General features: G+C 34.4%; 1 protein-coding gene and 1 long non-coding RNA gene across 3 annotated transcripts in view; one reads left to right on the top strand and one right to left on the bottom strand.

Moving 5' to 3' along the window:
* Nucleotides 1-13,715, top strand: part of sick (sickie) — a 317,157-nt gene that overhangs the window by 85,352 nt on the left and 218,090 nt on the right. The gene's annotated exons all lie outside the window — the stretch shown is intronic.
* LOC141393480 (uncharacterized) overlaps nucleotides 1-13,715 on the bottom strand; it is a 328,761-nt gene that overhangs the window by 101,454 nt on the left and 213,592 nt on the right. The window lies entirely within an intron of this gene.

The raw sequence follows: 13,715 nt of genomic DNA, 5'->3' as shown, positions 1-13,715 counted from the left end.
ACTTACCAACGACATTCAAAAGAATGTATTGTTTAAGCTTACGATATTTTACGATATTTCCTTCTCAATAACGCGGCTCCAGTGCAATTATCAGTTTCATCAAACCCATTTAAATTCAATTGTTTTATCATTTTCGCAAAAATATAGAGCTTTTGTTTTTTACGAGAATATTTCGAATGACAGTATGAAGTGCGGTGTGGGGGACGCACATCTGTGCAAAAAAAAACATTTTCTTAATAAAATTAGACTTTCGGAACAATTATTTTTTTCGTTTTATTGTTCTACCAAAGGTCTTTTAGGATATTCGACGTTTCCATATGTGCCGAGTTTGTAGTGCCAACATGCTTCCTCTTAGCAAGTGCTTATTGACAATAAATAACGAGTCAAGTCATGGTTGGCTAACACACTATTCCTTCGTAAAACTCATCCCTGTTTTCGATATTAATGAAGCGCACATTACCGAATGTTAGAGAAGCAAGTGTTAAAAAGGTTTGCTTCAAATTTCAGTGATAAAACAAGAAAAACAAAAATTGATTGCTCCCCGGAGGTAGTGTTGCACACATTACAATACAAGCACATTGCATATATCCTCCGAATAGAAATTGTGGAAATACCACAGCGAAATGTCAAGTGTTTGCTTTTCTTTCCAATGGGGGTGTTAATGCAACTTTGCTTCATTTGCTGCTTGGCTGAAAAAAGGAAGGAGGTAGGTAAGGACTCATCAACATCATCACTGGCGTTTATGCAATCATCAAATTACCAACCCTCAGTGGGTGTGTTTTTGTGCTTGTTTGGAGTCATAGAGAACACATGTTGTTTTTCCTTCCAAAGCAAATTTGAAAAATCGAGATTCTTGTACTTCTATTTTCCATTTCCCTTGTGGCTCTCTTTTTCTCCTTCCACTCTGCTATCTTCGTTACCAAACAAAAGCAAAATTATCGCAAATATGAATCTTGGCTTTCATCCGCTATAACAAATACTAAACTGCATTTTCATGGGTTACGAAAATTTATTGATAAAAATGGGTCTCTTTGAAATGAAAACCTGCTCCCTTTATCTTCCATACAACGGGCGTTCTAGTGGCACTTAAGCCGCTTAAGTTGGTTACAAGATGTTTCTTATAGATAATCCGTTCGTTGGTAAAAGAGGACATTATTTTCCCCACCCCCCAACTCCCTGTTCTCCTCTTTGAAATGCGGCTGTGTTTGTGGTATTTACTAAATATTGCAAAATTAACCTATTATGATTTTACTGGGTGAATTATAATAAAAAATGGGAATAATACATCAGAAGGGATTAGCAGGTCATTGGGGAATTTTGATAAAAGAGCAAAATAATCAGTTTTCGAAAATGCAGCAAAATATAACCCTCCGTTGGACACCTGAGTCTGGCCAGGCCTTTTTCATTTTATTTTGCATTTGAAACTGGGTAACAATTAAGCTGTAGACCTGAGATTCCAGATAGCTTCATGAAATTGTCTTACCTTTCCAACGAAAGAAACATGAAGTCAATAGGCATTTCACCCTACCGTGTCTTCAAAATTGCACATAAAAAAGTCGCAAAAGCAGGAGATGGGTTTGAAATCAGTGAATGTACCACAACTTGAACAAATTTCTTGCAAATAGGGTTACACATTTATTTTAGGAAATTATACACATTACTGGACAAATAAAACCCATTACATAGCCTTTATGCTCTTTTGTGGGGTGGAATGGTTCAAATAGAGTATTCTCCACACGAATTAGAAGAAAATCCTTGGGATATATGCCTTCATTTACCTATTGATATTATCGTTATTGCACTGCCATAAGCTGTAAAGTTATAAAATATGCACTATTCATTCTGAATAATACCCCAAAATAAAATATAGTGCATCAGAATGATATATAAATAGGATTTTCGAGCATAGAGACAAGAAAAATAGGAATTTTTACTTTATATGTCCGTTCGATAAAGTTTATTAAATTTAGTGTTTTCGAAATGTTTTTTTTTTACAAATAAGGATTATTTAGGTAAGATTAGGATCCTTTAAACATATTTTAAAACTTTTTATACGAAAATGTTAATTAAATTTACTAAAAAATATATGTAAATAATTATATGGGTCTGGCCAGTCGCATGTGTTACGAATGTGACAAACAATATCGGTGTAAAAGTGGAGATTGTGCTAATCTTTATCAAGAATTGGGCCAGAAAAAGGACAATAAGGAAAAATTTGAAAATAAGTGTAAACATTATAAAAGAATCCAGTGAAAGGCATAATGTGATTAATAGACCCATTATTGTAAGCTTTCGGTAGTTAAATGTTCAACGGTATCGAACAGATAACCCGTTTTATATTTTTACAAGTTTACTTTAAGTGTCAGCTAACTTAAAAAAACAAAACATATACAGCAAATTCAAATCAAACAAGTAAGAAAGTATCAGTCAGCTGTGCTGAAGGAGATATACCCTCAGCCACTGAAAAAGTTTTAGAGTTATATTGCTCAATAGCCATTTTGGTATGTGCCGGGAGGGTTTTGGAGCTTGGACCATTATCTCAGGAAGTATTGACTTACTCCGGAAAAAGATTGTACCGTTGTAAATGAGGCCGCTAGAACAACCTACTGAAAAAAGAATAAAAACGATGCGAGAGGAGCTCTTAAACTTCACTTTTTCGTAGTTTGTGTTGAAGGTATCAAGAAGTGGACCGATATACCCCATATTCTAACTTCATACATGACTGGATGAAATAATATGATGTGCAAAGTCTGAGCCAATCAGAAACTCCCTGCGAGAATTATCTTGCGGATTTGCATTTTGGTTGGTGCCATCGGGGCTTCTCGGAATATTTAGGCCAATATCTCATGAAGTATGGACTTTTACAAGAAAAAAAAATATTCCGTCGTAGAGGGAGCCGCAAGGACAACTTTCTGAAACAAATTTTAAAACGATCCGAGAGGAGCTCTTAAACTTCACTTTATTCGAATTTTGTGTGGGAGGTACCCGAAGGAGTGGACCAATATAGACCATACGATGTGCAAAGTTTGGACCAAATCGATTGCTCCCTTCCAGAGCTGTCGTTCACACCATTTTACAGACAAATTTTGAACTTTTGCGGGGGAGGTACCCGAAGGAGTGGACCGATATGGCCCATATTCGAACTTAAACAAAGTTTGGACAAAATATTACGATACCCAAAATTTGGTTCGAATCGGTTGATCCGTTCGAGAGCTATCGTGCGCACCAGCCAGCCAGACACACAGACAGGCGGACAGATAGCCAGACAGACGGACGGACATGGTTAAATCGACTCCAAATTGTCTGAAACGTATTTCGTCCAAACACAAACATACAAGGGGTCTAAAACCGTTATTTTGATGAGGTACATTTTTGGTCGTATCAAAGTGTAGATACCCTTTCTAGCCTAAAGGCTGAGGGTATAAAAAATCGGGTTTGAGTAAACTTGAATGATTAGATTGATATAGTCATATTTTTATATTATATAAAATTTATTGTAAATGGAAAATGTAAAAAGAAATTATCGGTTATGCGAAAGTAATCCCTTACATTTCTTTACAAAAATTTACTTTAAAGATAATATACAAGAACGGCCCTTACTCATGTGAAAAACTTTGAATTAAATATAAAATATTATTAAGAATGTTAAATAAGAATATGCATCAAAAAATATCACAATCCACAGAATATTTTTCTAAAAATGATGATATACATACAGTTTTCGCAATAGTTAATTGGATATTACGTTCATAACTATATTTCAATTTTTTTACACTTTCCCTTTTACATCTAAAGCACTTCAACGTGCAGAGAACATTTCAGTAAAATTTTTATTTTCCATAAGAGATTATATATTCAGCAATATTTCTTACAATAAAGCAATAAAAGTTTATGCACGGCGGCAGGTCAATACCCATTATTGGCCATGGAAATATCAGTAAATTGTAACGTCAATATTCCCAAATGTATTTCTAATACTTCTCCATGGCTGATCGATCTAGCCAAGCAGTCCTAATTGTCACGTGTTCAACACACCACAACAGGATACGCTTGCCAGATACCCTTTGATGGAACAAAAACGTCATTTATAAAAACCAAAAAAGAAACATTTAAAATAAAAGTGTTCGTACTAAAGTAGAAGGGCACAGCGTTTACATGGGAGTGTGCAAATTGGAAATTAGTTCCAAAACAAAACTAAACTACACACAAATAACCACCCCCGCCCAAGTAAACACACTGTTCAAGCAATAACAATAAATAATGCAAAGGAAACCTTTGGCAACAAGCCTCGATGGCAGTTCATTTTTTGGTAACATAAAAATTCAGTTTATCAACCATATGCAGGGCTGTAAATGTTTCTGGCATAATAATTTCAGGTTTATTTTACGTGGCCCAGAGGCGCTAAGCCGTTAACAGTCAAGTGCATGCGACAAACTGTTCTGTATTTTCTTTGGTGGTGGGTAAGGGTTTACTGTCAAATGCAGCAACGAAACAACAACAGACAGCCGCCCAAAATATCCTAATGTTTCCATCATAAACTCCAAAACGCCATAACTCCTTTATGGGATTAGTAGTGGAAATCGTGTTATTTGGAAAAATGCACAGAGGAAGCGAATATACGCGCAGAGCTTATAAAAAGCTAGTATGTGGGTGAACCCTCGAATATAACTATGGGCGAATGACACGCGTTGCCTTGATACCTCACTTTTTAATGCCAGCATTAGAGTACCAAATGGGATGCATTCAAGTGTGACCCAGCGGGGTTCGAAAACAATCCCATTTTCCATTTCGTAGAAAACAAGGGGGTGGTGTTGTCGTTATTAGCTCAATAATGTCAAAAATTGTTGTAATTTTTAATAAGAGAGCAGCCATTGTAACCACAATTATCAAGAATTTCTGTTAGCGACAACTTCAGAACATTTTTGACATACGGTAATCCCTACGATTATCCTCGTATGACTTTCTGATTTATGACCGCAGTAGTTTCTTCTCAGTGGGTTGCAACTTTAGTCGATGGTGTATTTCACGGCTCAGCTACTGTGAATGATATAACAAATGTTTTGTAAACATGCCAATAAATGCACACAAATTTAATGTAAGGATGGAAGAGCTCATATTTACCATTTATGGGTTTAGTCATATCTAATATACTCCTTAGATCGTATAAGTTAGAAAACTAAACGTGAACTAATAATAAAAATATTTAGCCTATACATGCTAATTTTTTAATCAACATTGTTAATTAAGCGTCCCACAGCTCAGTAATAAAACTTCAAAATGATCTTCAAGTTAAGTCTACTGTAAAACGTTTCGTCTGTAAAACTAAGATATGTGTCGGGTTCGAAGTACATAAATGTTGAAATCTTCTGGGCTTTTGCTTATAAAATATTACTTACTTACTTTGCTGGCCCATTCCAGAACATTTGTTCCATAGACCAAACTAAGAAAAGATCTCCGTATAAAATATAGTACAGTCGAAATCGCTTATAACGTCGTCGTTTATAACGTCATATCGGTTATAACGACGATATCCAAAAGTCCCAAATCTCTGGGGCCCTTTATAGCCCTATCGCTTATAACGACATATCGGTTATAGCGACAAATTCAGTCGGTCCCTTGACCGACGTTATAAGCGATTTCGACTGTATTTTAATATTTTAGATGTAGAATATGAAATAGTCGACATCAGCGAATGTAATCCTTTTTATGTATATCATGATCCCGTTATTTGTATGTTTGTTTAAATAATACTTTGAACACATTCTTGTTTTGTTCCCTTTAAATAATGCCAACCATAATGAGTCTAACCCAGGAATTATCCTTCTCATAAACAATCAACAATTTTAATTTCTCACACTCTAAGGAGGCAAAATCCAACAAAAAAGTAAACAAATCCATCCTCTTTTTTCAGCGAAAACAAAACTTTTGTTAAACAAAGAAAAAAGTCAACATTTGCCTTTTTATCTCAACCCTCGACTTTTGTATACAGGAGTCGGTGAGGAAGAAAATAAACAAAAACGAAAGGAAAATGAATGACTCCGACATAAATAAAGCCAGTTAAGAGGGATAAGAAACAAAACTAAACAACACCAACATTCCCAAATGTCGTTCTCTAGCTCTTGCTTGGCTGAAATTAATAGCTATATAGCAAATGTCAAAGAAAATAGCTAAGAACAAATGTATAGATCAGAAGGAAAGGGAAACAATAATTCCATGAGGGACAAAAACTTGGGAATAAATAAAAATTAATATTAAAGCTCCCAAACTACTCGTAAGTAACCTAGACACCAATACGTCACAGCTGGAAACTAATAACAAGGTTTTGCAAACAGAACAAAAAATCCAGCGACCAACTTTGTTATATCAAATTCACACACAATCAGCGACATTTACAAAAACAGTGTAACATATAAGAAGCAGCACCCTGAAAAAAACAGTCCTATGTAAACTACACATGTAATCCCCAAGAAACATTCATGTGACCTACTTGCATTATCTTACCCCAACATTCTGGAAGCAAATAGTTTGGTTACATACGATGCATGTTAATTCAACAAACCAACTGTAAAACACCCACCCTTCCCATCCCATAATAACAATAATCCCTAAACGTATGTGGGTTTATAGGTCTTTGTGCATAACTGGTGGAGGGTGTTTTGCTGAAATGGTTCAATATTTTCGCCAACACCAAAAACGCAAACACCTATTGCGGTAATTCCCATAACAATAAAACTCATGAGCGATTTTAGTCTTAAAAAATTGTGGGAATGTAAACATTGATTGTCTTTACAATAAAAATATTTGGACTCAAAGCTCAAAGATGAAAATCCACAGAGTACGACGGAAAACAAAAAATAAGCAGTATTCGCACATTATCCTTAAAAATTGCATACTCATTTTTAAGAAAGCAGATCGTTGTAACCTTGGCATGATTGTAGCAAAGTGCAGTTTGCGTCTAGTATGCACTCCTTGCGAAAAGAAAGAATTCACACCAACAGAAAAATATTTTTTTACCTAAGTTTCATTCAAGAGGTGTGCATTAAGCTGTTACAACAGGAAATTATAATTCTACCAGAGTGTTTTTTGTTGTTGTTGTTTTGGTTTGGATTAAGGTCGGTTGATTGCCAACAAATATTGTGCAAAAAATATGTATTAGGGTCTTGGAATTTGATGAAAATCGATGCTTAGAGCTCCAAAAAATGTTCATATGAAGAAATCGGTAGAACCAATTCACAAAGTCAAGATTTTATGCTGAATTCGGACTCATAAACCTATAAAATGTGACCTTCTTGTAATTTTATTGTAGTCTTGAAAATTTTAAACATATTTAAGTATAACATTTTGTCTTTGTAAATTGTTTCTACCGATTTCTGCATATGCATATTTTCTGGAGCCCTAAGCATCGATTTTCATCAAATTCCAAGACCCAAATAAAAATTGTCTGCACAATATTTTTTGGCAACCAACACTCACGGCCTTCATTTATAATTATAAATAGTTTTTTGTAAAAGTTTACCACATCTGACAAATGATTTGTTTAAATTCTTAGGGTGGTTCTATCCTGGTGAACCATAAAAACATGCTAGTATTTTGACATTTTTTCATAAAGGGAGTCAAAGTTACCGTTATAATGCATATGTGAAACATGTTAGGTATTGAAAATACCGGCTACTATATACTTTACACGTCCACAAAAATATAATTTACAATTCCTCTCCCATGTCACAAATAACGGTATTTGTAGGGAAATATTGGTTGGTTCTATTTAGATCACAGCCGGCCAAGAAGAGGGCACACAAAATTCTCAATATTTGCAGCTTTTGACTGTGTGTTAGTAACGTTGTATGCACGCATGCTGCAAAACAAAAACAAATCAAAACATTTGTGTGCTCTTTCGTTGCGTTCGGGCCGTGTGTGTGTGAATTGCCGAAAAACTTCGTAACTTTAACAATATCAAGGACCGAACGCAACGAAAGAGCACACAAATGTTTTGATTTGTTTTTGTTTTGCATACCACGTTACTAACACACTGCCAAAAGTTGCAAATATTGAGAATTTTGTGTGCCCTCTTCTTGGTCGGCTGTGATTTAGATGAACCGGAGTGTATATAGGTAGTGCTGATAATGTGGTTCTACTTTAATGATTATCTATAACATAATAAATATACATTCATCGATTTTGTTCACAATCTAGATTGGTTTATATCCATGTAAAGGGTATCACGCTGTCGTACCCGTCCCGAATTTGCTTACTTGTTTCATATATAAAGTTGATGACATACCTTATTAAATGAAGGGATGTTTGACCTCAGAATCTAGAAATCTCACACTTCTTAGTGACAAAACCCATTATGTTCTTATCTAAAACTCTTAACATATCACGTTTACTTGTAAAAATAAAAACAAATTACTCCAAAAATTATCAACAAGGATGATGTGCTAAACAAGGACTGAAGCCCACGCTCAACCAAGTATAGAGAATAACATCGTAAAATTCCTAATAAAAGGTTTGCAACCCCCGTGTCTATTTGAAATTACAATGGGGTGTTAGAAATTAAAATCTCATCTTCAAATAAACTTGGAAAGGACTGTCAGTGCCAGAGGCATCACTACATCCCTTAGATGTATCTTGGAATTACTAAATGTGGTTACTCTGCGTTCATTCCTTGCTGATGTTGTGGTTCTTGAGTAAGAGTGTAAAGTACTCTATCCATAATAATTACTTTAGTTAGATAAATATGACTTACCACGACTGGGGCAGAAAATTTAAATTTCATTGTTTAGTATGGTGTTGCGCGGTAACACATCCCTTACTCCATTGGGTGTTTTCCATAGTAATTATCTAGCATCAGACACACCACATATGAGCTACATATAACAACTGTCGTGACATTTGCTACCTTTTCTTATTACTTTGAAAATCTACAATGCCATTGAAATCGATACGATGCAACCGGTGGATTGTGGGAGCGAAATCGGTTTCGTATGTAAAAATGATATGCATGCCAAACATTTGTTTAAGTCTACGAAAACACATATACTGTACATACATGTATATGTATATGTACATCTACGTACCTACAGTGAGAGACAAAAGTCAGCATTTAAACTAGATTTAAATACCTGAAAGTTTCAAGAAAGCATACGATTAAAATGTAAAAATATATAGGAAATTAAATTTGTTGCGCTATTTGTTTAATATGCATATTCCTCAAAGTAGGGATAAACCATGTACAGTCTTATTCTGAACGTAAATTTCCCCTAAGTTTTCTCACTATTTCCTTTAAGTTGAAACGGCAGATAGGCAAAACTCAATAAAATTAAGAGAACGCTAATCAGCGCCATTTTTGTTTAAACAGAAATGCAAGTTTTTTGAGTACGGGACGGTTTTAACGAAAAAAGTTGTAAAACTAGTAGAAACTTTACGGTTGTGGAACAAAGCTATTGTGTCAAAATTATATGATGATATGCAAGATATATTAAAGAAGATAGAAGTGACAATCAGATGTATTGTATTTTTACTGTATATGCATTTTTACTATTTTGTAAATTAAGTTGTTCAAAAACCCATGAAATTTATGAAAAGCGCCAACCCTCCTGAAATTTAAAACTTTAAAATTTGCTACCATAAAATAAGTCTTTTCATCCTAAAAAGGGACCCACTACAGTTGTGAATGCTTTAGTTTTACATTTTGGTTCAAATCTCTCCTATTTTTTCCTTTATGATTTCGAGAAAAATAGTAAAAATTAGTAGATTCTTGCAGCTTTCAAACAGACCATGATATGTATGATTGAGTTAGAGGCAGCTAATTTACTTGATATTTTGCATAATGCTACATAAAAATATATTGTTGAATTTTTTATATCCTCAGCATTTATGCTATCGAGGGTATATGAGGAAAAGTCAGATTTTTTTTAATATTCTATTTGCAAAAAAAAAATTAAAATTTGTTTTGACGCTACATGAAATTTTTAGTTCATGCATTGAGAAAAAATTCCAATTCTCAAATCTGTTCGAGATACTAATTTTGGATATTGCGCGCAAAACTTATGACGGTTTCAATTCTGATTATTAGAAAAAATCTTATAAAAACGCTATTCATTATATCGATAAACATTGTTAATTTATGGCTTTCTACATACTATATGTTTACTGAGGTCCCATAACTTTAGTGAAAAAGTTGTAAATTTTCGCGGAAATTAGGAAAGCATTCAAAACAGTTGGTAGTTTGCAACTTGTTTTAATAAAATTCAAGCTGTTTCTGCATCTGAAAAATATATAAAAATATGTACGTAATCTAAACATCGCGAAGATTCAAATGAAACCAACACTATAAAAATCCGTTTAGCGATTTGTATATTATAGCAAAAAACAAAAAAATATATTGAGGAAATTTATAAAATTTTTGTAAAAGAAAATATTTATTAAAATTTATTTTGTGAGTTAGTAGTAAAAAGTGGAAGAAAAATAAGTCAGAGTTATTCATTTATTTTAGTTAAATTTCTCGCAAAAAGTCACATTTTTTGTTGTAATCACTTCTCGAATACACGCTGACATCTAGCAGAAGATATGGGTATCTTTCAAATAAATGTTGGGTTCATTTAAATGGGGATCAATCTTGAAATAAAACTGTATCGGCTAATGTTCATTTTGAAATGCGTGTAAATCGCATTTCAAAATGAACATTAGCCGCATCCGATTCCACTATCATCCATGAAAAAATACATCGATCTAAACATATTTCTATAAAATCCATCAAGAGCCGTGGATGAAGAGCATTACACACTAATTTTGGGATAAATCGGATACAGCTCCCATGCCACTAAATTTTTTAAACCGCTGTTTTCGCAAAAACGCGAGTGATGTGTCAGTTTCTTTATTGAAAAGGAAACGATCCACGCGATTAATTCAAAAATATTTTACGCACATTTTCCGGTTTTTGCAGTTGCTGTTTTCGCCGTTCTAGTGGATGGATTTTCACGATCTATGATTTATATGATCCGGGCCGTCAAAAAACTAAAATATATTGGGGTCCCAGCACAATCAAAAGGATATTGTAAATGTTGGCCTTTGGCGGTGGATTACTGTGATGTTGTCTGGGCTATATAGACAATATACATATAAAATTATGTTTTCTGAAATACCTGAATGTTCTCGAAGTTAGATCAAAAATACAAAAAACACCTAAAATCTGGCTTCAAAATGTCAGCATCCATAAAAGGTGGATATAGTGGAGATTTTGAAATGTGATACATTAGAAGTGTAATCTTCATTTTGTATTCTTCTACTTTTACTTTGGACAGATATCCGTAATTTAAACGGTTCAACCGCCAATCGAATAACAACGTAAAAAAACTCGTTTGCTTCAACGTGTTTTTACCTATTTTTATTCATTTACGCGGTCATAGCTACCGCGCAAATAAACTTTTTTAGCCACATTTTTGAGCGTTGATTAAAAACACTTCGTTTGATGCAACTATGGTCATATCTCGTGGTACACTGCAATATTTCGCGAATTATAACAATGCAAACCGTGGCTTCATCAATGATAAATTTTTTTGACTTTTCGTCGTACGGGTAAAATGTGCCTCATCGAAATAATGGTTTTAGACCGTTTCAGACAATTTGAGTCACCGATCTGGTTCAAACTTTACACATCCTAAATATCTACCAGATATAGATCACGTTCGAATATGGACTATATTTGTCCACTCATTCGGGTACATCCCAGTCCGCTTTAAGACCTTCTCCCGAATCACTGTGATTTTTGTTGAAGCAACTTGCATTTGCTGCCTCCATTACGACAGTAAAAGTTTTTTCAGGGGCAAGTCCATACTTTTTGAGATGCAAAAAAAAACACCTATGGCACCATATGTACATGTTAAAGAGCACGATAACTCTCGAATTGATCATCCGATTTGGTCTAAAATTTGGCCTTCGTCATATTTTGTCCAAACTTGGTATCAGTTCGAAGATGAGCAATACCGGTCCACAACTTCCGGTACTTCCCCCCAATAGCTCTTAAACCAGGCAACCAATTTGGTCCAAACTGTGGATCTCTTAATATTTTGTGCAAATTTACTTTAACTTATAAAATGACCCATTTCGGTCCTCTCCTTAGGGTAACTCCCTTACAAAAGTTCAAAGATATCTCTGTGGGCAAAGCCGACTGATACTTTCTTACTTGCTTTGTTTCAATATCTGGGTGTAAGATGACTTTTTTCCGCCACTGTATACACAATATATAGAATAGTGGATATATTTACAATATGTACGGCCGCTAGGCAGACAGAATAGATGTTCATATTTTGTATTTGTTTGTAGTTTCTGTTTCGGTTTCCGTTTCCATTGTTGGTGGCGCTGTTCTTGTGTTATTTTCCTGTTTTGTTTTTTTTTTTTTTTTGCTTTAAAAGCGTATTTCCTATTTGAACATGGTTTGTTTGCAAGGATATGTTGGTAGTCGCAGTCGTCGTCCATCAAACTCTTGTGGAATGGAGTGGGAATATGGCAACGTTGAATTGGTTTTCGTTTTTTTGCCATAACCGCTGTTTATCATGGCCACGGTCAGGGTGAACATACATATCTTTATGAATGCTCGACAAGGGATTCGATTGCTATTTTGTATATTTGTTTAGTTGATGGATTTATTTATGAACGACGAAATCGTTTGTATGTCGTTGTTTTTTTGTTGGAATTTTTAATTTGATTCTTTCATCATTTGAACATGTTAAATGTTTGTTACAGACACAAGTGGTTTCAGCCATTTGCGATCCTTCATGTGTTTCCGGCCAAATCTCCCGTCCATCTCTCCTCATAATTTTGTGTTGTTAATAGAATTTTCTAAAACCTGTAGCAATCGCAGTAGGAGTTATGAATTGGAAATAGACAGCTGAAGGAACATCTATCTTATGTTTCGTTTGATAATTTAAATTGCAATATACAAAACAGTTTGGGTCATTTCAGTTGCGTCGGGGAAAAATCAATGCAAAATAGTATGTATTTAATTTCTGCTTACTACTTAATCTGTCAGGGGTGATAGCTAAAAAGTATATAGCAAATTTCTCCACGGTTAAACAAATTAACATAATTATTTACAATTCTATGCAGGAGTACAGTTGAACTTCTATAACGAATAAGTTTTATACAACATTAATGTGTATTTCCGCGTAAAACATAAAGATTTTTCTCTATAACGTAGCAATTCTTCGTCCCCAGCAGCTACGTTGTAAAGAAGGTCGACTGTATTTCATTCTCTTGGAGTACCTATTTTTGCTTCTGACAGTGAATAATAAGTTTTTCTCTGTACTCGATATTTTGTATTATTTATTACAAAATGTTACTGAATGTTGTTCCCACAGTCTATACAGTCGGACACTAAGCCCACCTGATTGTTATGTTTGTTGTCAAAAACATTATTGTGATTTAAAATACAATGAAACTCAAATCAAAATAACACTGTACAACACAAAAAAAATTACAAGGTAATTCGACCAGATTATGAAAGAGGACCGAAAAAAAGCAGACACGTGTATCGGGGTTTTGAAAGTTTACGTCGGGAAGTAACCTAAATAGGCGTGGCAAGTTCCGCCCATTTCTGCAGGTTTTGAAATATTCGACATCAGATTCCTTGGAATCCTTGCATTTTAGGTATATAGTGTCTTTGGCATAATTGCTGACAACAATGCGGGGTATCTTTCTATGAAAATAATTAACCC

The sequence above is a fragment of the Musca autumnalis genome, unplaced genomic scaffold (genome assembly GCF_047663935.1).
Source record: "Musca autumnalis isolate F117 unplaced genomic scaffold, ASM4766393v1 scaffold_2, whole genome shotgun sequence".
Taxonomy (NCBI): domain Eukaryota; kingdom Metazoa; phylum Arthropoda; class Insecta; order Diptera; family Muscidae; genus Musca; species Musca autumnalis.
This window is presented reverse-complemented; position numbering and strand designations above follow the sequence as displayed.